The sequence below is a fragment of the Trachypithecus francoisi genome, unplaced genomic scaffold, assembly GCF_009764315.1.
Source record: "Trachypithecus francoisi isolate TF-2019V2 unplaced genomic scaffold, Tfra_2.0 Lachesis_group16, whole genome shotgun sequence".
Classification (NCBI taxonomy): Eukaryota; Metazoa; Chordata; class Mammalia; order Primates; family Cercopithecidae; genus Trachypithecus; species Trachypithecus francoisi.
The window spans coordinates 67994791-68020292 of NW_022681461.1; the positions used below are offsets into that span (position 1 = coordinate 67994791).

Consider the following 25502-nt stretch of genomic DNA (forward strand, 5'->3'; position numbering starts at 1 on the left):
TTACACAAGGAGAATTAAAAGCAAAAACCATATGATTATTTCAGTAGACACAGAAAACGTTTCTGATAAAATTCAATATCTGTTCATGATAAAATCCCTTAAAAAATCTGCGCATAGAAGGAACATACTCAATAAGAGCCATCCATGATAAGCCTACAATCAACATCATATTGAATGGGCAAAAACTGGAAGCATTCTCCTTAAGCACAAGAACATAACGAGTATGCCCACTTTCAACACTCCTATTAAGATAGAATAGAATAGAATAGAATAGAATAATTATATGGATTCAACAACCCAAATAAGAAAAGAAAATGTCGAGATTTTCTGACAAGATGGCCAAATAGGAACAGCTCCAGTCTCCAACTCCCAGCGCGAGAGACACAGAAGACCGGTGATTTCTGCATTTTCAACTGAGGTACTGGGGTCATCTCACTGGGGAGTGCCGGACAATTGGCGCTGGTCAGCTGCTGCAGCCCGACCAGCTAGAGCTGAAGCAGGGCGAGGCATTGCCTCACCTGGGAAGCGCAAGGGGGAAGGGAATCCCTTTTCCTAGCCAGGGGAACTGAAACACACAACATCGGGAAAATCGGGTAATTCCCACCCCAATACTGCGCTTTAAGCAAACGGGCACACCAGGAGATTATACCCACACCTGGCCGGGAGGGTCCCACGGCCACGGAGCCTCCCTCATTGCTAGCACAGCAGTCTGTGATCTAACCAAAACTGCAGCAGCAAGGCTGGGGGAGGGGTGCCCACCATTGCTGAGGCTTAAGTAGGTAAACAAAGCTGCTGGGAAGCTCAAACTGGGTGGAGCTCACAGCAGCTCAAGGAAACCTGCCTGTCTCTGTAGACTACACCTCTGAGGACAGGGCACAGCTAAACAACAAAAGGGGAAGCAGCAGAGGCCTGTGCAGACGCAAATGACTCTGTCTCACAGCTTTGAAGAGAGCAGTGGATCTCCCAACACGGAGGTTGAGATCTGAGAATGGACAGACTGCTCGCTCAAGTGGGTCCCTGACCCCTGAGTAGCCTAACTGGGAGACATCCCCCACTAGGGGCAGTCTGACACCCCACACCTCACAGGGTGGAGTACACCCCTGAGAGGAAGCTTCCAAAGTAAGAATCAGACAGGTACACTCGCTGTTCAGCAATATTCTATCTTCGGCAACCTCTGCTGCTGATACCCAGGCAAACGGGGTCTGGAGTGGACCTCAAGCAATCTCCAACAGACCTACAGCTGAGGGTCCTGACTATTAGAAGGAAAACTATCAAACAGGAAGAACACCTATACCAAAACCGCATCAGTACGTCACCATCATCAAAGACCAGAGGCAGATAAAACCATGAAGATTGGGAAGAAGCAGGGCAGAAAAGCTGGAAATTCAAGAAATAAGAGGGCATCTCCCCCTGCAAAGGAGCACAGCTCATCGCCAGCAACGGATCAAAGCTGGTCAGAGAATGACTTTGATGAGATGAGAGAAGAAGCCTTCAGTCCATCAAACTTCTCAGAGCTAAAGGAGGAATTACGTACCCAGCACAAAGAAACTAAAAATCTTGAAAAAAGAGTGGAAGAATTGATAGGTAGAATAATTAATGCAGAGAAGATCATAAACGAAATGACAGAGATGAAAATCATGACACGAGAAATACGTGACAAATGCACAAGCTTCAGTAACCGACTCGATCAACTGGAAGAAAGAGTATCAGCGATTGAGGATCAAATGAATGAAATGAAGCGAGAAGAGAAACCAAAAGAAAAAAGAAGAAAAAGAAATGAACAAAGCCTGCAAGAAGTATGGGATTATGTAAAAAGATCAAATTTACGCCTGATTGGGGTGCCTGAAAGTGAGGGGGAAAATGGAACCAAGTTGGAAAACACTCTTCAGGATATCATCCAGGAGAACTTCCCCAACCTAGTAGGGCAGGCCAACATTCAAATTCAGGAAACACAGAGAACACCACAAAGATACTCCTCCAGAAGAGCAACTCCAAGACACATAATTGCCAGATTCACCAAAGTTGAAATGAAGGAAAAAATCTTAAGGGCAGCCAGAGAGAAAGGTCGGGTTACCCACAAAGGGAAGCCCATCAGACTAACAGCAGATCTCTCGGCAGAAACTCTACAAGCCAGAAGAGAGTGGGGGCCAATATTCAACGTTCTTTAAAAAAAGAATTTTAAACCCAGAATTTCATATCGAGCCAAACTCAGTTTCATCAGTGAAGGAGAAATAAAATCCTTTACAGATAAGCAAATGCTTAGAGACTTTGTCACCACCAGGCCTGCCTTACAAGAGACCCTGAAGGAAGCCCTAAACATGGAAAGGAACAACCGGTACCAGCCATTGCAAAAACATGCCAAAATGTAAAGACCATCGAGGCTAGGAAGAAACTGCATCAACTAACGAGCAAAAAACAGTTAATATCATAATGGCAGGATCAAGTTCGCACATAACCATATTAACCTTAAACGTTAATGGACTAAATGCTCCAATTAAAAGACACAGACTGGCAAACTGGATAAAGAGTCAAGACCCATCAGTCTGCTGTATTCAGGAGACCCATCTCAAATGCAGAGACATACATAGGCTCAAAATAAAGGGATGGAGGAAGATCTACCAAGCAAATGGAGAACAAAAAAAAGCAGGGATTGCAATCCTAGTCTCTGATAAAATAGACTTTAAACCATCAAAGATCAAAAGAGACAAAGAAGGCCATTACATAATGGTAAAGGGATCAATTCAACAGGAAGAGCTAACTCTCCTAAATATATATGCACCCAATACAGGAGCACCCAGATTCATAAAGCAAGTCCTTAGAGACTTACAAAGAGACTTAGACTCCCATACATTAATAATGGGAGACTTCAACACTCCACTGTCAACATTAGACAGATCAACGAGACAGAAAGTTAACAAGGATATCCAGGAATTGAACTCATCTCTGCACCAAGCGGACCTAATAGACATCTATAGAACTCTCCACCCCAAATCAACAGAATATACATTCTTCTCAGCACCACATCACACTTATTCCAAAATTGACCACATAATTGGAAGTAAAGCACTCCTTAGCAAATGTACAAGAACAGAAATTATAACAAACTGTCTCTCAGACCACAGTGCAATCAAACTAGAACTCAGGACTAAGAAACTCAATCCAAACCGCTCAACTACATGGAAACTGAACAACCTGCTCCTGAATGACTACTGAGTACATAATGAAATGAAGGCAGAAATAAAGATGTTCTTTGAAACCAATGAGAACAAAGATACAACATACCAGAATCTATGGGACACCTTTAAAGCAGTGTGTAGAGGGAAATTTATACCACTAAATGCCCACAAGAGAAAGCAGGAAAGATCTAAAATTGACACTCTAACATCACAATTAAAAGAACTGGAGAAGCAAGAGCAAACACATTCAAAAGCTAGCATAAGGCAAGAAATAACTAAGATCAGAGCAGAAGTGAAGGAGATAGAGACACAAAAAACCCTCCAAAAAATAAATGAATCGAGGAGTTGGTTTTTTGAAAAAATCAACAAAATTGACAGACCGCTAGCAAGACTAATAAAGAAGAAAAGAGAGAAGAATCAAATAGACGCAATAAAAAAATGATAAAGGGGATATCACCACAGAACCCACAGAAATACAAACTACCATCAGAGAATACTATAAACACCTCTATGCAAATCAACTAGAAAATCTAGAAGAAATGGATAATTTCCTGGAAACTTACACTCTTCCAAGACTAAACCAGGAAGAAGTTGAATCCCTGAATAGACCAATAGCAGGCTCTGAAATTGAGGCAATAATTAATAGCTACCAACCAAAAAAAGTCCAGGACCAGATGGATTCACAGCTGAATTCTACCAGAGGTACAAGGAGGAGCTGGTACCATTCCTTCTGAAACTATTCCAATCAATTGAAAAAGAGGGAATCCTCCCTAACTCATTTTATGAGGCCAACATCATCCTGATACCAAAGCCTGGCAGAGACACAACAAAAAAAGAAAATTTTAGACCAATATCCCTGATCAACATCGATGCAAAAATCCTCAATAAAATACTGGCAAACCAGATTCAGCAGCACATCAAAAAGCTTATCCACCATGATCAAGTGGGCTTCATCCCTGGGATGCAAGGCTGGTTCAACATTTGCAAATCAATAAATGTAATCCAGCATATAAACAGAACCAAGACAAGAACCACATGATTATCTCAATAGATGCAGAAAAGACTTTTAACAAAATTCAATAGCCCTTCATGCTAAAAACGCTCAATAAATTGGGTATTGATGGAACGTACCTCAAAATAATAAGAGCTATTTATGACAAACCCACAGCCAATATCATACTGAATGGGCAAAAACTGGAAAAATTCCCTTTGAAAACTGGCACAAGTCAGGGATGCCCTCTCTCACCACTCCTATTCAACATAGTGTTGGAAGTTCTGGCTAGGGCAATCAGGCAAGAGAAAGAAATCAAGGGTATCCAGTTAGGAAAAGAAGAAGTCAAATGTCCCTGTTTGCAGATGACATGATTGTATATTTAGAAAACCCCATTGTCTCAGCCCAAAATCTCCTTAAGCTGAAAAGCAACTTCAACAAAGTCTCAGAATACAAAATTAATGTGCAAAAATCACAAGCATTCTTATACACCAGTAACAGACAAACAGAGAGCCAAATCATGAATGAGCTTCCATTCACAATTGCTTCAAAGAGAATCAAATACCTAGGAATCCAACTTACAAGGGATGTCAAGGACCTCTTCAAGGAGAACTACAAACCACTGCTCAGTGAAATAAAAGAGGACACTAACAAATGGAAGGACATACCATGCTCATGGATCGGAAGAATCAATATCGTGAAAATGGCCATACTGCCCAAGGTGATTTATAGATTCAATGCCATCCCCATCAAGCTACCAATGAGTTTCTTCACAGAATTGGAAAAAACTGCTTTAAAGTTCATATGGAACCAAAAAAGAGCCCGCATTGCCAAGACAATCCTAAGTCAAAAGGACAAAGCTGGAGGCGTCACGCTACCTGACTTCAAACTATACTACAAGGCTACAGTAACCAAAACAGCATGGTACTGGTACCAAAACAGAGATATAGACCAATGGAACAGAACAGAGTCCTCAGAAATAATACCACACATCTACAACCATCTGATCTTTGACAAACCTGAGACAAACAAGAAATGGGGAAAGGATTCCCTATTTAATAAATGGTGCTGGGAAAATTGGCTAGCCATAAGTAGAAAACTGAAACTGGATCCTTTCCTTACTTCTTATATGAAAATTAATTCAAGATGGATTAGAGATTTAAATGTTAGACCTAATACCATAAAAACCCTAGAAGAAAACCTAGGTAGTACCATTCAGGACATAGGCATGGGCAAGGACTTCATGTCTAAAACACCAGAAGCAATGGCAGCAAAAGCCAAAATTGACAAATGGGATCTAATTAAACTAAAGAGCTTCTGCACAGCAAAAGAAACTACCATCAGAATGAACAGGCAACCTACAGAATGGGGGAAAATTTTTGCAATCTACTCATCTGACAAAGGGCTAAGATCCAGAATCTACAAAGAACTCAAACAAATTTACAAGAAAAAAACAAACAACCCCATCAAAAAGTGGGCAAAGGATATGAACAGACATTTCTCAAAAGAAGACATTCATACAGCCAACAGACACATGAAAAAATGCTCTTCATCACTGGCCATCAGAGAGATGCAAATCAAAACCACAATGAGATACCATCTCACACCAGTTAGAATGGCAATCATTAAAAAGTCAGGAAACAACAGTGTGGAGAGGATGTGGAGAAATAGGAACACTTTTACACTGTTGGTGGGATTGTAAACTAGTTCAACCATTATGGAAAACAGTATGGCAATTCCTCAAGGATCTAGAACTAGATGTACCATATGACCCAGCCATCCCACTACTGGGTATATACCCAAAGGATTATAAATCATGCTGCTATAAAGACACATGCACACGTATGTTTATTGCGGCACTATTCACAATAGCAAAGACTTGGAATCAACCCAAATGTCCATCTGTGACAGACTGGATTAAGAAATTGTGGCACATATACACCATGGAATATTATGCAGCCATAAAAAAGGATGAGTTTGCGTCCTTTGTAGGGACATGGATGCAGCTGGAAACCATCATTCTTAGCAAACTATCACAAGAACAGAAAACCAAGCACCACATGTTCTCATTCATAGGTGGGAACTGAACAATGACATCACTTGGACTTGGGAAGGGGAACATCACACATCGGGGCCTATCATGGGGAGCGGGGAGGTGGGAGGGATTGCATTGGGAGTTATACCTGATATAAATGATGAATTGATGGGTGCTGACGAGTTGATGGGTGCAGCACACCAACATGGCACAAGTATACATATGTAACAAACCTGCACGTTATGCACATGTACCCTAGAACTTAAAGTATAATAAAAAAAAAAGAAAATGTCAAATTATCTGTCTTCACTGATGATAGGATTTTATACCTAGAAACCCCAAGAAACTCCATCAAAAGGCTTCTAGAATTAAAAGTGCTTTTAGTAAAGATCTAGGATACAAAATCAATATATGAAAATTATTAGCATTTCTATACACCAATAACATTCAAACTGAAAGCCAAATCAAGAATGCAACCCCATTGACAATAGCCACAAAGAAAATAAAATGTCTAGGAATAAATTTAACTAAGGAGGTAAAAGATCTCTGAAAGAACAATAACAAAACTCTGCTGAAATAAATTATAGATGGCACAAACAAATGGAAAGACACTCTATGCTCATGGATTGAAAGAATCAATATCATTAAAATAACCATACTGCCCAAAGAAATCTACAGATTCAATGCTATCCCTATCAAATTACCAATGTCATTTTTCAAAGAATTAGAAAAACAACTAAAATTCATATGGATCCAAAAGAAAAGCACAGATAGTGACAAACAACTCTAAGCAAAAAGAACAAAGCCGGAGGCCTCACATTGCTTGACCTCAAACTATACTATAAGGCTACAGCATGGTGCTGTTACAAAAACAGATACCTAGACCACTGGAACAGGTTGGAGAACCCAGAAATAAAACTGCACACCTACAATCATTTGATCTTCAACAAAGTCAACAAAAATAAACAATAGAAAAAGAACTCCCTATTCAATAAATGGTACTGGGATCACTGGTTAGCCTTATGTAGAAGAATGAAATCAGATCCCTACATTTCATCATATACAAAAATTAACTCAAGATGGATTAAATATTTAAATGTGAGATCTTAAACTATAAACTCCTTAGAAGAAAACTTAGAAAATACCCTTTTTGACACAGGCATTGGCAAATAATTTATGGCTAAGTCCTCAAAAGTGATAGCAACAATAACAAAAATTGACAAATGGCACCTAATTAAACTAAAGAGCTTTTGCACAGCAAAATCAACCATCAACAGAGTAAACAGACAGCCTCCACAATGGGAGAAAATATCAGCAAACTATGCATCTGACAAAGGTTTAATATCCAGGATCAGTAAGGAACTTCAGCAACTCAACAACCAAAATACAAACAACTCCATTAAAAAGTGGGCAAAGGACTTGAGTAGACACTTCTCAAAAGAAAACACACATGCAGCCAACAAACATGAAAAAATATCCAGCACCACTAATTATCATAGAAAATGCAAATCAAAACCTAGACCAATGGAACAGGTTAGAGAACCCAGAAATAAAGCTGCACACCTACAATCAAAACCACAATGAGATACCCTCTTAAACCAGTCTGAATGGTTATTACTAAAAAGTCAAAAAACAACAGATGCTGGCAAGGCCCTGGAGAAAAGACAATGTTTACATACTGTTGGTAGGAATGTAAATTACTTCAACCACTGTAGAAAGTAGTGTGGAGATTTTGCAAAGAACTTAGAACTACCATTCAACCAGCAATTCCATTATTGGACCGGTACCCAAAGAAAAATAAATTCTTCTACCAAAAATACATATGTATGTTCATGTGTATGTTCCTCACACCACTATTCACAATAGCAAAGACATGAACTCAACCTAGGTTCCCATCAACAGTGGATTGAAGAAAGAAAATGCAGTGCATAGATACCACAGAATACTACGCAACCATAAAATAGAATAAAATCATGGTTTTTGCAGCACATGGACGGAGCTAGAGGCCATTATCCTAAATGAATTAACACAGGAACAGAAAATCAAATACCCTATGTTCTCTTACACAAGTGGGAGCTAAACATTGGGTATACATGGGCATACAGATGGGAACAATAGGCACTGGTGACATTACAGAAGAAAGAGTGGGAGGAGGGCAGTGGCTAAAAAGCTACGTATTGGGTAGTATGTTACTACCTGGGTGACAGGCTCACTCATACTCCAAATCTCAGCATCATGCAATAAACACATGTTACAAACCTGCATGTGTACCTCCTAAATCTAAAATAAAAGTAGAAATTATTTAAAACAAAACAAAACGTGTTGTACTCCACCCAAAATAAATTTGGCATTGTTTGTTATCATAATTGTAGTTAGATTTTAGCTCTGCATCATTTATATTTCATCATGTTTTGTTGAGTTTAATTATAAATCCATACATATTTGTTAAGAAAACCTGGCTTGATATTTTCCAATGACAATTAGATTTTATCCAACGGAATAAAATGTCTTAGAATAAAAACTGCAAGAAACTTTAAACAAAAACTTTATATATAAAAACAGTTAGCAGGCCAGATTTGGCAGGCAGGATACATTTTGCCAACTTCTACTTTAGAAGATTGAGTTAATCATAATTCTCACTTCATGGCTTACAGTCCCACTGATCCATGAAAGCTCTCTCTTCAAATGTCCTTATTTGATTTTTTTTTAATTTATATATTTCCTATATACCTATTCACCACTTCCATTCCCTTCCCCACTAGCCATTCTGAGATAGATAGATAGATAGATAGATAGATAGATAGATAGATAGACAGAGATAGACGGACAGATACATACATACATGCATATGTACGTACATACATACATAAATAAAAGATAGATGATAGATATAAATGGGTATATATTCATTTTAACATGTTCAGTATAGATTTTTTCTTAGTGTAGGTCTTTACAAAACATGTATAGGTATTTCATGTATTTTAACTTTAAATGAAATTAACTTTTATGTCATATTTTTTTCATACAATGTCATGTTTTTAACAGTATATTATACAGTCATAATGTATTAATTTAGTAGGTTATCTCTAACTGCTAAATAGGTAGGAGTGGTAGATGTTAGTATTATTCACCAATACCTAGTTCTCATTTCCCGAGTCATCGAAAGAAGTGATTGTTGACCCAGAATGTTTGTCTAGACACTCACTGGACTCTGCACCAGTGAAAATAAATATGTTAGTGTTCGTTTATTACCGTAATATTACCTATCCTATCCTTGTATGTTGCTTTTAGGTACTCCACAGTATATGTCTAAAGCATCAAACCCATCTACTGTCCTAGGAATGGATCATTGGTTTGCTTAGGCAGCATAGCATAGTGGTTAAACTCACAGTCTCTGGAATTCAAGTGTTTGGTTAAAATCCTAGAGCCACCACTTACTAAATATGTAATTTAGGGCATGATTGCTTACATTTTTGGCTTCAGGTCCTTTGTCTGTTATATAGGGAAACTTATAATGCATACCATGTGGGGTTATCCTTAAGATTAAATTATTAGAATCATATTTTGAACCTTAAAGTAATTTTTAGCATTTAAAAATTACACACGCTTTTAAACTTAAAAAATAAAATAAACTGCATGTCACCAACATTTTTAAACTTAGGATTTAATATGTAGGACCCTTCTGTGGTAAATATTTCATGCTTGCAGAGGATGAGCAGGGTAGGTATTGTTGCCCACAAGTTGCAGAAAAGAAAACCAAGATTCAGAGAAGTGAAGTCAGTTCTCTAATATCATGCTGCTTATAATAGCAGCAAGATTCGAACTTCTCTCCTTGGCTCTAAAAGAGTAACTCCTGAGTTTCTTTGGTCTATAGTAACAGGGGACACTATGTATGGAAAAGCAATTCAGCAGAACCTCTTATGATGGATATTAATGCAAGAGCTCCAAGTGGAAGACTTGCTGAATTCTAACCAGGCAGTGGTGGAGGTGGGGAAGTGAAGGGAGGGAGAATGAAAGACAGGAGTGTGGGAGGGCAGAAGCTGCCAGTGAGGTGAGGAGAGATGTTTCCCCAAGGATAGAGGGAAGGAAGGCTAAAGGCATATTGATCTTTAGTGGGAAAACACTCTCCTGACTTTTTATCCTGCCTTCAGATCATCTGGCATCAAAAAAGGGTCTGTTACCAAGTTCAGCTTTGGAGATGGGGGAAAAGATACAACAGAAGAACAACCATTTACTGACATGGAGGGCACCAATGTGGTTTTTGATGATATGAGTTAAGCTGCAAGGTAGAGGCGATGTGGAACCTGTTAAAATATGCTTCAAGTGGCGGGCAGGCAGCAGCCAAGCTCAGGCATCATCTCAAAAAGGACCCATTTCCTGACCTAAATATGGGTCTGACTTTCTTTTCAAAGGAAGTTGCAAAACCATCCAGATCAAACCCACAGGGGCAACAGAGCATGTTATAATTTCCAAGGTGCTTCCCCAACAATTACCTTCGAGAATTCTCAGAGCTATCCTGTGATAGTAGGCTGAGCTCTGTTTATTGTTCTCGTTTTACAGATGATGAAATTGAGGATGAGAAAAGACAAGGACACAGGACCACAGAGACAGTGGGAGAAGTAGGAGCAGATCACGGCTTCCTTATAATTGCCCGATTATCTTCGCACCAGAGCACATTATATCTGGCCAAATTGACTTTTCACAAGGTAGGGTGATGGTGTCCCTGTATGAATATATATGAATGTACCTATCAACTTAACTCAATTATATATTTATGTGTCTTCATTTCCCATTCATCTTTATAATCTATCACTTATGATCAATTCCCATTACCTGTTAATATTTTCATAATTATCTGTATCCAAGTAGCTGTAAATTGTCTGTCTATTACATCTCCTGATTGGTCATCTTTACATAGTTTTTACACTGACTCATGTGTTGTATGTATGATTAATCACACCATGAAGGAAAGCACAAGAGCATTGAAAACATCAATCTATGGTTATAACCTTTGTATTCTTAACTTTGTCTCACTGATTTACTTAACCTCCCTGAGCCTCAGTTTTCTTCCTTACCAAATAGAGACAGAAATGCCCCTCTCCTGGGGCTGGGAAGATCTCCTAAGGTAGTGGTTATAAGATGCTGGGCATAGTGTCTGGATCAGAGTAGACTCCCAGATGTAATTCTTCCTTTCTGCTTGCCTCCACCAGAACTTTGTTTTCTCTTCTGGTTATTTAGCTTTTCTATTGTTTCCAGTTGGTTATTTAGCTTGTCTATTGTTTCCAGTTGGTCTTATCTCTGAGCCTCAATGTCATATATCATATGAGTGGATTATTTCAGCATTTGTCACACAGTTTTGAGAATTACCCATTTTAGGTCAGATGCCATGACTTGGCAACTGGCTATAAGCTTCTTGAGGGTAGAGCTTCCCATTTACCATAGAAAACCAAGAAGTCATCCTGAATTCCCTACTCTGAATCAGGGCTTCACTCCTAATCAGTGTCAAGTGAATATTTAATAAATTAGATAAAGAATATTCTCAAGGAGCATATTTGAGCTCAGGAGAAGACAATGTAGGAGTATAGGCATGCCAGGGTTGATTCTCCACATACATACAAGAACTGGGACGGCAGAGTCCTCAAAAGTTTTCCCAGAATAATTATTTAACGAATTCCTTCAGTCTGTATTTCTGGACCAACTAATCTATGCTGGGTCCTGTGATATGTGCTGGGGTTATAAAGCTAAACCAGACACACATCTGCAACGTGAACAATAATGAAACAATTCCATTCCAATGTGATGAGGGCCGGGATAGACGGATGCATGGGGAACATTAGAAGCAGAAAGAGAAAGAGGGCATGATGTTGGGCATCTGATATTTTTCTGCCAGTATTTTTTTTCTCCCTTCACCTTGTAAGACCACATCTTTATTTTGAAGAGCTAAGGATCCACCATTTAATGGTGTTCCTGGCATTCATGTGGCCACAGGCTAATTGTAAACTCCTCCTCTTGGCTACAATCATTGGCTCAAACATTGGTGTGTGATCCAACATGGTCCAATAAGAGTCCTTCCCTGGAAATTTATAAGCAGATACTAATAGAAGCTCTTTCTTTCCTTTGGATGACAAAAGTCACTTAACAAACCAGGAGGTATGTGTTGCTTGACCCACCACTCTAGCCATTGCATGGAAAGCCTCTTCATGATATAAGAAAATGAAATCAAACCATAAGGTGAAGCAGGTAATTGCAATAAAGAATAAACAAGTTCTGGATAATTTTTAAGTGTCTAGAGCTCCCTGAGATCATTCTATCTTTGTATTTCCCAATTACATGAGCCAGTATACTCTCATATTGGTTCAAAATTTGAATTTCTTATACAGCTATTTTTATATAGCTGTTTTACTACTTCAAATATGTGTAGTATTTTGTACCATTATCTTGTTTTAATCCCAAGACAATATTGTGAGATCAGTTGGTATCACATCATAATACTATTTTCATAAGAAAACTGAAATCAGAAAAGTAATGATGCAGCTGAGTCTGGTGAAGGTAATTGTACCTGAATCTGAGAGATAAATAAAACTTTCTGGTATTTAGGGCAGGGTTCTAATCTCATTCATCCTGAGGTATGATTACCAGAGCACACATTTTAGTGTTCATTCCTGGCATTAATATGAAGCTTATCACAATATCCTACTATTTCTTATCCAGAAATATTGGTTGGAGTTCAGTTAATACTTCTACGTTGCTAACAATATGTAGGATTAATGTTGCTCTCTCTCTGGTTTTCTCATATATATGAGATATTTATAAGATATGCACACTTGTATGAGAGAGCCAGAGAGATGGCATATATGTACATGAGATACATATAAACACACATGTGTATGTATAGATTACATATATAATATATAACAAAATAACACACATGTAAAATACATATATAATGTATACATATATGTATAGTGTATATTATTTGTGCACATACTATATTTATCATTCTGACTCAGAGAATTTCATTAAGAAACATGTGTTAGAGGTGTTGATCAGAATTCCCTAGATAAGGTCCATTGCAAATGCCACTTGATAATGGTGCATTTATTTTGTTTCCAAAATGTGAACTGTCAGCCTTAAATTGAAACAGGTTGATGCAATGTGATCACATTATATCAGTTTGACTTTAGATAAAGTGGTATGTTTGAAATGTAAACATATGATTGGTTTTAGCAATGTCTTTTAAAAGCTTGTGATCACTTGTTTTGTACAACCCAGTTTTAGCATGTCTTTTAAAAGCTTGTAGTCACTTGTTTTGGACAACCCAGTTTCTGACTTACTGGATATGCTTGAAGTATCTGGTCAGCCCATCACTGACCATTGTTGAAAGAGGCCAATTACTTGATTGCAAATGATGTCAAAAGGCTTTCAACTGACCTCAGTCCTGGGAAGAAGCTAGTTAAAAAGCTTGTTATGGATTTCTTCTTCCAAATATTCTATCTTTGAATTTTTATTAATTAGACTGTCAGAATCTTACTAATTTAGAGAGCATCCATATAAATTGATGCTGTCTTTTACAGTTTTAAAAATATGCATGTATCTATTAAAATTTTAATACCGATATCTGCATTATTGCTGTTGCTACTGTTATGTGGACGTAGGGATGGGAGTTCCTTGTTGGTTTGTTTGTTAATGTAAGGCAAGAGTATAAGAAAAACACACTCCTAGAAGATTGATTTTTTTTTCCAGTCAAAGCCCTAAGGCATAATTTAAAGTACTGTTCATTGACCCTTGTGAAACACCCAAGTGATAACGTCTACCTAATGTCGCGTATCAGAAAATAATTATATCAGGAATGGATATGCTTACTCTGTCAAGCCAAGCTTTACCTCTTCTATACCACATTACTTGAAGATAAAATACACATTTAATGCTAAATAGTAGATTTTTTTTCTCCAAACTAATTTACTCAACAATTACTATATCACAACCAGAACTCATTGAATGATGACTGTCTGCTAAGCACTTTGCTGATTTCTTCCATTCATTATCTCATTTACCTCCCTGATGGAAATTTTTTTGGATTTTTATTGTAAGTTAATCCAAATATATACATACCCATGGTTTGAAAAAGTGATTAGAATGGTTTATGATGAAAAAGAGTATTGCCATACCACGTTCTTTATTCCTGCTACTCAAAAGGAATCTCATTTCTCAAAATCAATGCTGGCATTATTTTCTAGTATTTAGCAGCATACTTCTAAAAGTTTATGTGTCTGGTAATATTGTTTGACTTATCAACCTTATGCATGTTTTTCTCCACACTTAACATCTTTCCACAAAGTAAGCATAATTATAATACAGTTTTATTTAAAATAAAATATGTATGTTCATATTGTCATATTTACATAAATGAACATAAAATTTGCTTTTTCTTCCTCGGATATTTTTGAGTATTTTAGTGGAGTTAGTAATTGCCTATCTTTACTTTCACAATATTTTATAGGCTAACATCATTTTTCTTTTTTTTTTATTTTGAGATGGAGTCTTGCTCTGTCACCTAGACCGGAGTGTGATGGCGCAATCTCAGCTCACTGCAACCTCCACCTCCTCAGTTCAAGAGATTTTCCTGCTTCAGCCTCCCCAGTAGCTAGGATTAGAGGTGCCTGCCACCATGTCTGGCTAATTCTTTGCATTTTTAGGAGAAATGTGGTTTCACCATGTTGCCAGGCTGGTCTTGAACTCCTGACCTCAAGTGATCCGCCCACCTCGGCCTCCCAAAGTGCTGGTATTATAGGCGTGAGCCCCTGGACCCAGCCACATCATTTTTTAATACATCATCACATATACTAAGTACTAAATGATCATTTCACGTCCTCTATACTTTTTTTGTTGTTGTTATTTTTTTAACTCCATGTGTCAGACCTATCTTACCTTTTTCTTTTGCTCCATTTTGAAAAGTTTGTTCCCTGAGCCTGATATAAAATGATCCATCTAGAACTTTCTTCCAATAAAACTGTAGGATTTCATTATGAGATTTTTCTAAAATAGAAGATGTGTTTCATGGATCTTATTACTCCCACTTTAATATTTAGTCCTTCAACCTTATAGGAGCATATCTCCCAATAGCTTACTAAGCAAAGATATGGGAAGTAGTACTCACAAATCTTTACTTACCTGAAGTTATTCTTTCATGTTTACTATATGTTTATAATTCAGGGGGTTGGAAATGTTGTCTGTCAAATTTTTAAAAACATTACTCTTTATCTTCCAACAATTCTGCATTGTCTTTGAGAGGATTGATATATCTTGATTATTTTTTCTTTTTAAAGATGGTCTTCCCCATCCAAACTGGAAGTTTTTAGACATTTCTATTTACGCTTTCATTTCAAGTCATGAAAATGTCTGATGCTGTGGCCTTTTCAGGATCTTTTCTTTTCTCTTTCTTTCTGTAATCTGGCCACTTGCTGGAAAATTTCAATCTGGAAACTCTTTTCTCTTTCAGTTCAAGGAATTTTATTTGTTTGTATTTTAGAAATACCTGTAATACCTATTACCTATAATCATTCTTTCTAAATTGGTTCTTTAATATGCTTATCTTTTATTTCCCACCACAACCATTAGGTCCAGCCAAGAGACAGGACCCACACAGTAATTTTAACAGGGAACATTTAATATGAAGATTATTAATTAAAATGTGGTATTATGGTAATGAGGAATTAGCTAGTAAAAGGTAAAGATAACATGAGAGAATATAAGAATAATAGGCATAGGTAAGGGCCACAATCCCTAAGGTTATAATAGAACACCAAGGGAAAATCCCTCCCCTACTTCTAAGGTGGATCTAGATTCCACTGGAAAGGATGTGACCATGTTAACTGAATTACCATTCACCTCAGAGAAGTTCACTGAGGTGCTTCACCAGCAGGACTTACCACAGTCATGTCGTAGCCTTCCACAGAGAGGTTCCATACCCAAGAACACAACATAAAACGACACAAGAGAGTTCTGGGGAAGTGAGGCAGGTCCCATGTACTGCTGACCACTGGGCTACCACACTGTACAGGGGCTGGGTGCTGTAGAAGCTGTGTGCGCTACAGGAACCTAGGGAGAAGAGCAAACTAGAGCCTGGAGGAAAAGACCCTTCATTCTCTAGTTTTCCTCCAGTTTCATGCCAACTGGCAAAGAAGAAATATTCATAAGGCCCATCTCCCTTGTCTTAGAGAAGGCTATAAATGGTGCATTTAGAGCTTACAGGCAATACTTGGAAAACTGTCCCACATGCTTTTTATCTTTTTGTCATTTTCTCTGTCTGAATATTTTCTTAACTTTGCCTTGCAACTTTTTATTGGATTTAAAATTTCAGTCAATGCATGTATATGTACATATATACATATATATACACACGTAATTTATAAGAATTATTTTCTGTTTTTTATTATCTTTTATGCCAGCCTCTTCATTTTTTTCAGATACAACTTCTAGGCTTACATGATTAATAGCTTTGGTTCAGAAGTTTTATTTCACTCCCTGTCATATCTGTTTTCTTCCAGCTTTTCCTTTCATATTTATTGGTTTAGAATTTTCCCAGTCATTTTGGATGCCTGTAAACTATCAGTTGATCCTTTACTGCTTTTTCACCTTCTAGGTACAAAAAAACTAATTTTACGCTTTGAGCAAATTGGAGGGGTTTATCATTGGGCTTTATTATCAAAGTGAAGGGGTGGGAAATCACTACTTTCACTGACTGATCACGATAACCATATCTGAAAGTCCTTTTTCTAGGGCCATACAGATTTTTCCATTCTCCTGCCTCTGGTCTCTGGGCACAACTGCTCTGTGGTTTACGAGAACTCAGGAGATGGAGTGATGTTCAACTCCTTCATACATAGACATTCAATCAGCCCCCAAATTTTTACCATCCTCGTATATCTGTTGTTATATATTGACTTCTTAGGATAAGTTGGTTTGGTTTTCATCAGTGTCTCCCTCTGCAGACACTTATTTTGTGGTTCTGCCTCTGTTGAATCTTCTATCTTCAATTCCTAAAACTTGTTGAAGTCTCTTATGTAGTGCCCTTTCTTCTTCCATTGTTTTGATTCTTGTAGACTTATGCAATTTTTTATTTCTTTACTATCACTTGAGAGATGCATTCAGAAAGGAAAAGATAAATGTGTTCTTCTATTGTATGTTATTTTCTAATTTAACAGTCTTATTGAACAATTGTTTATTGAAGTCAAAATTCTTCTTAGAAATAATCTAGTCACAACTAATAAATAGTTTTAAAAATTAATCTTGAGAAAATGATAATGTGGGACAGAGAGAATACATGAAGAAGAAAAAAGTTGGGTAAGTGAATGAGAAAAGGAATGAAAGCAGAAATAAACAATTGTATATCGGTGGAGAGCAGGGTGTAGTAGAAAGGACAGTGAGTTGACAGAATCTGAGTCCTCGGTTTGTGTCTCACCTGCTGTAAAGCCCTGGGCAAGTCAGCTCTTCAAATGATCTGAATCTTCTCATCTGCACAGTGGGTCAGAGAAGGTTGAGACGAAAAATATGAAGGATCCCTTCAGGACTTACAGTCATCTCTGCTCGCTCGTTATCTTATCTTCTTTAAAATAATAATAATAATAATAATAATAACAAATACATTTAAGAATAAGGGATCCCAGGATTTTCTTAAAGCATTGGTTACCAGGGTGCCACAGGCCCCAGTGAGAAGCTGATAAATCTGATGTGGTCTTTAGGAGCATGTACATATACAAGAAAATACTCGGTTGAGAATTTCAGAGAGTTCTCAGGCATCTGAAGGCTCACAAGAGGATTGCCATTGCCATGAGGGAATGTTGACCTTAGAGCTTTTGTTCTCCTCCAAGGTGACCTCTGGACTTTGTCTTCTGCAGGGGACTGCTTATGTGTGTTTCCTTGGGATTTTGAGGCATCCCAGAACATAGTGAAAAAATTGGAAAGATTTTCCTTACATATAAACATTGTTATTCAGGTGAACCAATTTTCTCTTTGTAAATCAGGATGTTTGCAAATGATTCACTAGCTTTGGCCCAGATAACTCCATAACAAATGCATTTGCTGTGTGGTGCAGATGATGTATCAGCACAAATAGCTCACTGGGCCCCCATTAATTATATAGAGAAAATGAAGGAAGTATGAAGAGGCAGTCACAGAAATTCCATTTAGGGGTATATTTCCCTGGGACAACTAGGTACCCTATGTTGAAAGAATCCTATAAACTATCTGATCCATTATTTTTCAACAAACATGACAGTGAATCCTTCATTCTTTGTTTCATTTAGTCACCTAATATTTATTGAGCATCAAGCGAGGATGCTAGGTGCTAGAGATAAATAAATAAACAAAAAGAGATACAGCCCTTGTCCTCCTGGAACAAACATGTGGAGGTGATAGTAAGAAAAGGATCACAGAAAAGAATATACAACTACCATAATTATCAGGAGCTGTGAGAGCAGTTAAAAGGTTTAGGGGGTAGAATACACCTGGCAAGGAGAGGTCAAGGACATTTTGGCAAAGGAAGTGATTTTAGAGCTGAACTGTGATGGGTAAGATGGAAGTAAACTGGCTGAAAAGTTGGGGAGAGGGGAGCTCAAGAGTTACAATACATTGGGCTGAGGCACGTGCGCCATATTTGTTGAAAAAAAAAAAAAGTCCAGTGATGCGGGAGGATAAAAATATAATTAGAAGAGGTTGGAAAGGCATAGAGGTCACTCATACAGGATCTATAAACATCTGAAAATTTTGACTTTTAGTGCAGGGCCAATGAGAAGCCTGTGGGGGAATTGAAGGGATGCAGAAATTAATCAAAACACCAACGCAAACAATTTCAGGTTAAGATTTGGCATGAGAAAAGAAAACCATTAGACCAGCAATAGGCAAACTTTTCCACCAAAGGCCAGATAGTAAATATTTTTGGCTATGTGGGCCATGATGAGTTTTTTTTTTTTCCTTTTTTCACAACACTGTACAAATATAAAACCAATCTTCTCTCAAAGACAATGTTAAAATAGATTGAAGGCAGGATTTGGGCACCCAGTGTGTGTTCAACCCCTGCACTAGATAACCATAAGCTCTATGAGGAAAAAAGATCATAGTTCTCTTACCCACTATAGAATTTTCAATGCTCAAAACAGCAGCAGGCACATAGTGAGTACTTAACGTAAATTTATTAAATTAATTAGTGGCTGAACCAGGTGTTTTAATTATTTAATATATCTATTGATGAGAAAAACAAATGATATGCTGGTATCATTGTCATTGACTTTTTCATTATTGTTGCCACTGCTATTCTTGCTGTCATTATTCACAAGTCAAAGATAAGAAAATAGTTAAATTTGCCCAAAATCATATAGACAACAAGTGACAGAGCCAGAATTTAAACAAAGTCTACAAAATTTGTAATCCTATGCTCTTTATTATGATTACACTGCTTCTTTTGTAAATGACACATAAACACTGTGTAATATTAGTAAACATCGGATGACAGAAGCACCACCAAATACTAAGGGGAAAATGTGCCATTTTCAGAATGGGGAACAGAGAGCATGCACCAATATCCTCCTTTCTCCTGAGATGATGATAAGTGTTAAAGACCTGGAACCAACCCACATGCCCATCAAGGATAGACTGGATTTAAAAAAAAAAAAAAAAAGTGACACATATACACCATGGAATACTATGCAGCCATAAAAAAGGAAGAATTCATGTCCTTTGCAGGCACATGGATGAAGCTGGAAACCATCATTCTCAGCAAACTAACACAAGAACAGAAAACCAAACACTGCATGTTCTCACTCATAAGTGGGGATTGAACAATGAGAGCACATGTACACAGGGAGGGGAACATCACACACTGAGACCTGTCAGAGGTGGGGGGCTGGGGGAGGGATAGCATTAGGAGAAATACCTAATGTCGATGACAGGTTGATGGGTGCAGCAAACCACCATGGCACGTGTATACCTATGTAACAAAGCTGCACGTTCTGAACATGTATCCTAGAACTTAAAGTTTAATTTTTTAAAGAAAAGAAAGAATGCTTACAGGCCGAAAGCTTTAACGAAAAAAAAATAATAAAGAAAGAGAAGGAGACAGAGGGAGGAGAGAAGAGGGAAGAAAGGAGAGAGCATGGGAGAGAATAAAACAAAAGAAAGCATCATGGATGAGAGAAGTCAAACACTTTTCAGGATCAGATGACACTGTTCACTGATGAGACAGAGTGTGTATGTATGAAAGAGATTTTCACTGAAGTAATAATTACCTGCCCAATAGGTTACAGATATGAATCTCTCATAATCTCCTATGACAAGGTGTTACTGCAAGTTCTGTGGATTTTATCTATCAGGGAAGGAAGGTGTCTTCTTGTAAGCATTTCAAATATTTATGTTATTTTCTTGGCATTCCTATTACTTGGCTTGGAAGATATTGAGAATTTCCTTTTCCTTGTCTCATGGAAGAAGAAGAGAAAACAACTTATCTAGAAAATTACGTTTTGCACAATGGCAGCAAAAACTCAGGTTACTCTAATGTCTGTCAACCCCTTTACCTACCCTAGTCTTACGCAGATTGAGGAATGAGGAAGAGGGATGCTAGTGTTCCTAACAGGAAGGTTGCTTGCCGGTTCCTTGCAAGATCTAGGGGTCAGACATGAAGGAGTGTGGCCCCAAAGTTGGCTATTCTTAGGTTTCTATTTAGAATATAAGCGACAGGATATTTTGTCTTTAGCTTTGGGACTTAGATACAATTTAGACTATACAAATAAAAATGTCATCAGACATCTTATTACAGCAATATTCAGTCCAGTTTGGAAAAATAGCACTGAAAATTACAGGAGGACATTTTCTGAGGGATATTGATGGTGGGAGCGATTTGACAGACACTCTAGTATAATTGTTAGCTTGGAGAGATTTTTAGATATCATAAAAGGACAGAACACAGAGAAAAAAAGATAATCAGAAATTCTGGAAATAAACACATAAACCAAAAACAATAATATGTTTAAAATATGAAGCTAACTAAAAAAAAATGAAGCCAACTAAAGCATGACATAATTTTGAGCTATTTTATGTTTTTTATTAGCAGAGTCTACAATTTTGCTGGTGTTGTGAACATCCCCCTTGGCCTGATGGTGGCCAATGCCATTAGAAGCAGTGTGAAGACAGAGTCGTAGTATTTTCTTTGGTTCTATATTAATTCAGTTTTCAAATTCAGTTGTTAGAAGCAGCCTAGAAACACACCACAGAGGACTGAATTAGGGGACACGCTCAGGGTACAGGTTCAGTCCTTGCTCTACTTTGGCTCTTAAACTTTGCCCCCTTATTACCTTGCTTGCCTGTACTTAATCCCAGTCCTGTCCTAGCATTCCTAACCACTATGCAAGGCTACATTATTTTATCTTTCTATCATCACCATAGCAAAGTGACTGGCATCATGTAGGTCCCTGCCACTCAAAGAGTGGTCCAAGGACCAGCAGTATGAGCTTCCCCTGTAATCTTTTATGAAATGCAGAATCTTAGGTGCTACCCTAGACCTACTATAAAAGTATTTGCATTGTAACATAATCTCTAGATAGTCTGTATGTTCATCACAATTACAAATCACTGCCCTAACTCAATTTTCTTCCTAATGAGGACCTACCTGCTCTTATATCTATTTAAACTAGTTGTTTGGATTTTTTGTGGTTTTTTTGTTGTTGTTGTTTTTGCTGCTGTTGTTGTTGTTCTTATTGTCATTTTAAAGCTGTCACTATAAAATACAGAAAAACCTCAGAACAAGAACTGAAGAGAAAGAGTGATACAATGGTGACGATCACACAATTTGGAGTAGGACAGCGTTGACTTCAAGTTTTAGTTTCACCACTATATAGCTGGACACCTATTTACTTTTCCTTAACTTCAGTCTTCTCAAATGGGCACATTAGTCAGTTCAGGCTTGGCTACACTGTGTAACATACAGACTTCAAATTTCAGAATTCACGTCTATATGTCTACGTATGGCTATGACTCTCCTCTGTACTGTCTTTGCTTTGACAAAACTAGGCTGATTGGGCAGACTCAATCTCAGACTTTGTTAGTCTAATAGCAAAGAAAAATCAGATATGACACACCCCACTCAAAATCTTGAAGCTTCTACTCAACAGTGACATCTGTCACTGCCACTCACCTTCTGCATCGCCTAGTCAGCCTTCAGTGATCAAGAAGCATACTCCTCTCACAGGGAGAGCCACTGCAGAAAGGGAAGCAGGGGTGTTAGGCAAAATAGCAATCAACAATGGAAAGAATAACAATACTATCTCCCTGTCATATTAGTTTGAGAACTGAATGCCTTAAGACACAAGAAGTCCTTGATCCTTTATTCCATAGCTGGGTAGCTATTGCACCCTTCTGAACTTCAGTTTCCTTATCTGGAAAATGAGAATAATAAATACCAGCACATAAGAAAGCTTTAGAAGGCATGCCCATGTGGCACATAGTAGGTATTTAGCAAAAAGGGACTATGAAAATAGCAGAAATAATTATCATCTTTTATGCTTTCCGAGGTAGAAAATGCCTAATCTTCATAAAAAATTTTGAGTTAGAGATGCTGGGCGAGACATCAAAAAACTGAGAGTTGCTGCATTGTCTCTTTCCTCTGGGTCTGCATCCTTCTTTGCAATAGCTTGTCAGGAAGCCTGCTATCCTTTGGAAGCACAGGATGGAAGAGAGTGTGTGTTTGCAGAGATAACATGGAGCGAGTTCAGGGGTTACTAATTGGGTTTCTGCTTACCTTTCATATTCATTCAGAATCCCAACCAGAACAGGTGTTACAGCAGCCTCCCTCCATCTTTCTCGATCCTCTCTCCCATCTGCTGACAGCACGCATGTCTCTTCCAAAGTCACTTCCCCACTTTAATTGTAAGTCTAATCAGAAACTGATGTGGCTGCAAAACTGGGGAGAGACAAACATGTCGCCTATGAAGATATTTTGAGATTGGATTTGATAGTACAATAAAAGGCCATACAAGGAGTGTTTAACTCTCTCCTGGAAGTGGAGTCTGACAGCCCTGACCCCCTATGTGGCCCACATACTTACCCCTTACAGTCTGATACTGGTTCAGGGGGTTTAGAAAATGGTGCCCAATTGCAAAGATTTTTAGAGTCTAAGAATTGCTTCCATGCAGTGCAGTCCATTTAATCCTTCCCAGAACCCTAAGGAAATGAATGTAGCCATCATAGTTCTATTTTACAGATGAGGACACAAAGAGTCAGCAAGGTAATGTGAAACGCTCTCACGGGCACAATTAGAAAATGGTGAAGGCGGGGGAAAGCCCATATCTTCTACTCCCTTGTCCTTCACGTGGTGCACACATTCTCTACACCATTTTTCCTTCAGAATCCCATTACCCTTTGGTGCAGAGTTAAAGTAGAGTTTCTGGAGCCATAAACCTGAGAGAACAGACTCTAGATAGCACTCAACCCCACTACCCTCATGCTCCATTTGATGAGGATTTTCATTTTCCCATCACCTCTGTCACTACTGCCATTTGGCCTCCTGGCTTCCAGCCTTGACTATCCTTATCCACAGGCAACCAGAGGAAACTCTTGAGTGCAGCTCTGACCATGTCAATTTCTTCTCTATTCCTGCAAAATGTTGCTTTAGAAAAAGGTACTCTGTGATATGACCTACAGTGCTTGTTATTTCCTGCTCTCCTTTCTAACTGTGACCCTCTCCATTACACCATTCTCACTTTTGCACTTAAGCCAGATTGAACTGCTTGAAGAATCTGGATTAAATCAAGTTTCTTCTCTTTCACATCTTGCAAATGCTATTCCCTCTGCTATATGGTCCTCCCTTCACTTCTCTTCCTGTTCAATCAGGAGTCACCTATAGATACTCTGCAAAGGTGGTACCTAGAAGTGTCTATGATGTGCTCCTCATCAGGGAGGGAAAATATCCTGAAAGCACTCGATGTCTGCTGCAACTCAGTACTTATTGTTGCACTAGCAATGTTCCTCTGCAGGCCCTCTTTCCCTACCCTTAGCAGACACACTAGACTGGAAGATCCTTGAAGGCAGGAACTTTTCTTACCTATTTCTATACTCATAGTTTCTAGTGCAACACTGAGTAAAGCCCTGTATCAGTCAATCTGTTAAAACTAAAAATTCTTAGCATGAAAGATTCTTCTATTTACTCCAGATCACAGAAATGTAGAGTGTGAAGCTATCTCAGTCTTTATGTAATTCCCCTGCTTCAAATCATCCAGATTGCCTTGAACTTAAGGCTTAAGAAGACTTATGCACAATCCAGCCTTCCAGCTTTATCTTCCTCTCTCTTCCTTTATCTATCACATCATCTATCTGAATAAGGGGCACACATACCCTGTGAATATGTTGAGTACTTTTTCTCCTGCTTGTTCACTGCTTCGTTTCTAGAACCTAGAAGAGTGTCTTTCAACTCTGGCTGCATGTTATCATTGCCTAGGAGGCTTTTAAAACATACTGATGCCAGAGGCCTTCCCTATGCCAATTAAGTAGAATTACTTGGATGGGCCAAAGATCAGTATTTCTTAAAAAGTACACTAGGTTATTTTAATATGCAGCCAGGATTGATAAACACTGGAACAAAATAATGCCTGGCACAGAATGGGTATTTAAAAGCATTTGCTCAAAGAATGAATGCATAAATACATAAACGTCCTGTGTTAAGATGTAGTTACTAATGTGCATTCATTATCAGACCTAAGCCCCAAGCACATGTGCATATACTGGCTGGGAGCTGCTTGAGGGTGAACAAGCTGTATTACATATTTTTGCTTCTTCAATTCTAACTTATAATAGAAGCTCAATGTTTATTAAATGAATTTGCTGTTATGTATACCCAGGACAAGAAGCAGGAAGATCTACTGGACAGATGGAGAAGAGTGATGTAAAAGAGGATGCATGGAAAGAGGACACTTTGGAGTCAGATGGATCTGATTTTGAATTCCAACTTTATTACCTACCAACTCTGTGAACTCTAAGCAAGTTTCCTAATTTGTAAATGGGGGTAGATTACCCCTCTCAGCATGATTGTACATCTTAAATGGAAAAAACAGCATGAAAGTATTTATCCCAGTACCTCATACATTAAAGATACTTATATAATATCTCTTCCCTTCTCCTTTCTTTATCTTCCCTTTGACACAAGTCTAGCTAGGCTGATTATGTTGAACCTTTGAGAGATGATCAGAGAAAAATGGAGAGAGAGAGAGAGAGAAAGAGAGACAGGGAGACAGGGAGAAAAAGAGAGAGGGAGAGAGAG

At 38.1% G+C, this 25502-nt stretch overlaps 1 long non-coding RNA gene across 1 annotated transcript in view; it reads right to left on the minus strand.

The window, feature by feature from the left end:
- Positions 1-23122, minus strand: part of LOC117098760 — a 44388-nt gene extending 21266 nt beyond the window's left edge. Inside the window, exons 1-2 of the long non-coding RNA XR_004443579.1 lie at positions 22989-23122; positions 22386-22448 (exon numbers count right to left, since the gene is read on the minus strand). This is a non-coding gene — a long non-coding RNA (uncharacterized LOC117098760). The remainder of the gene's footprint in view (positions 1-22385; positions 22449-22988) is intronic.
- Between the last annotated feature and the right edge of the window lie 2380 nt (positions 23123-25502).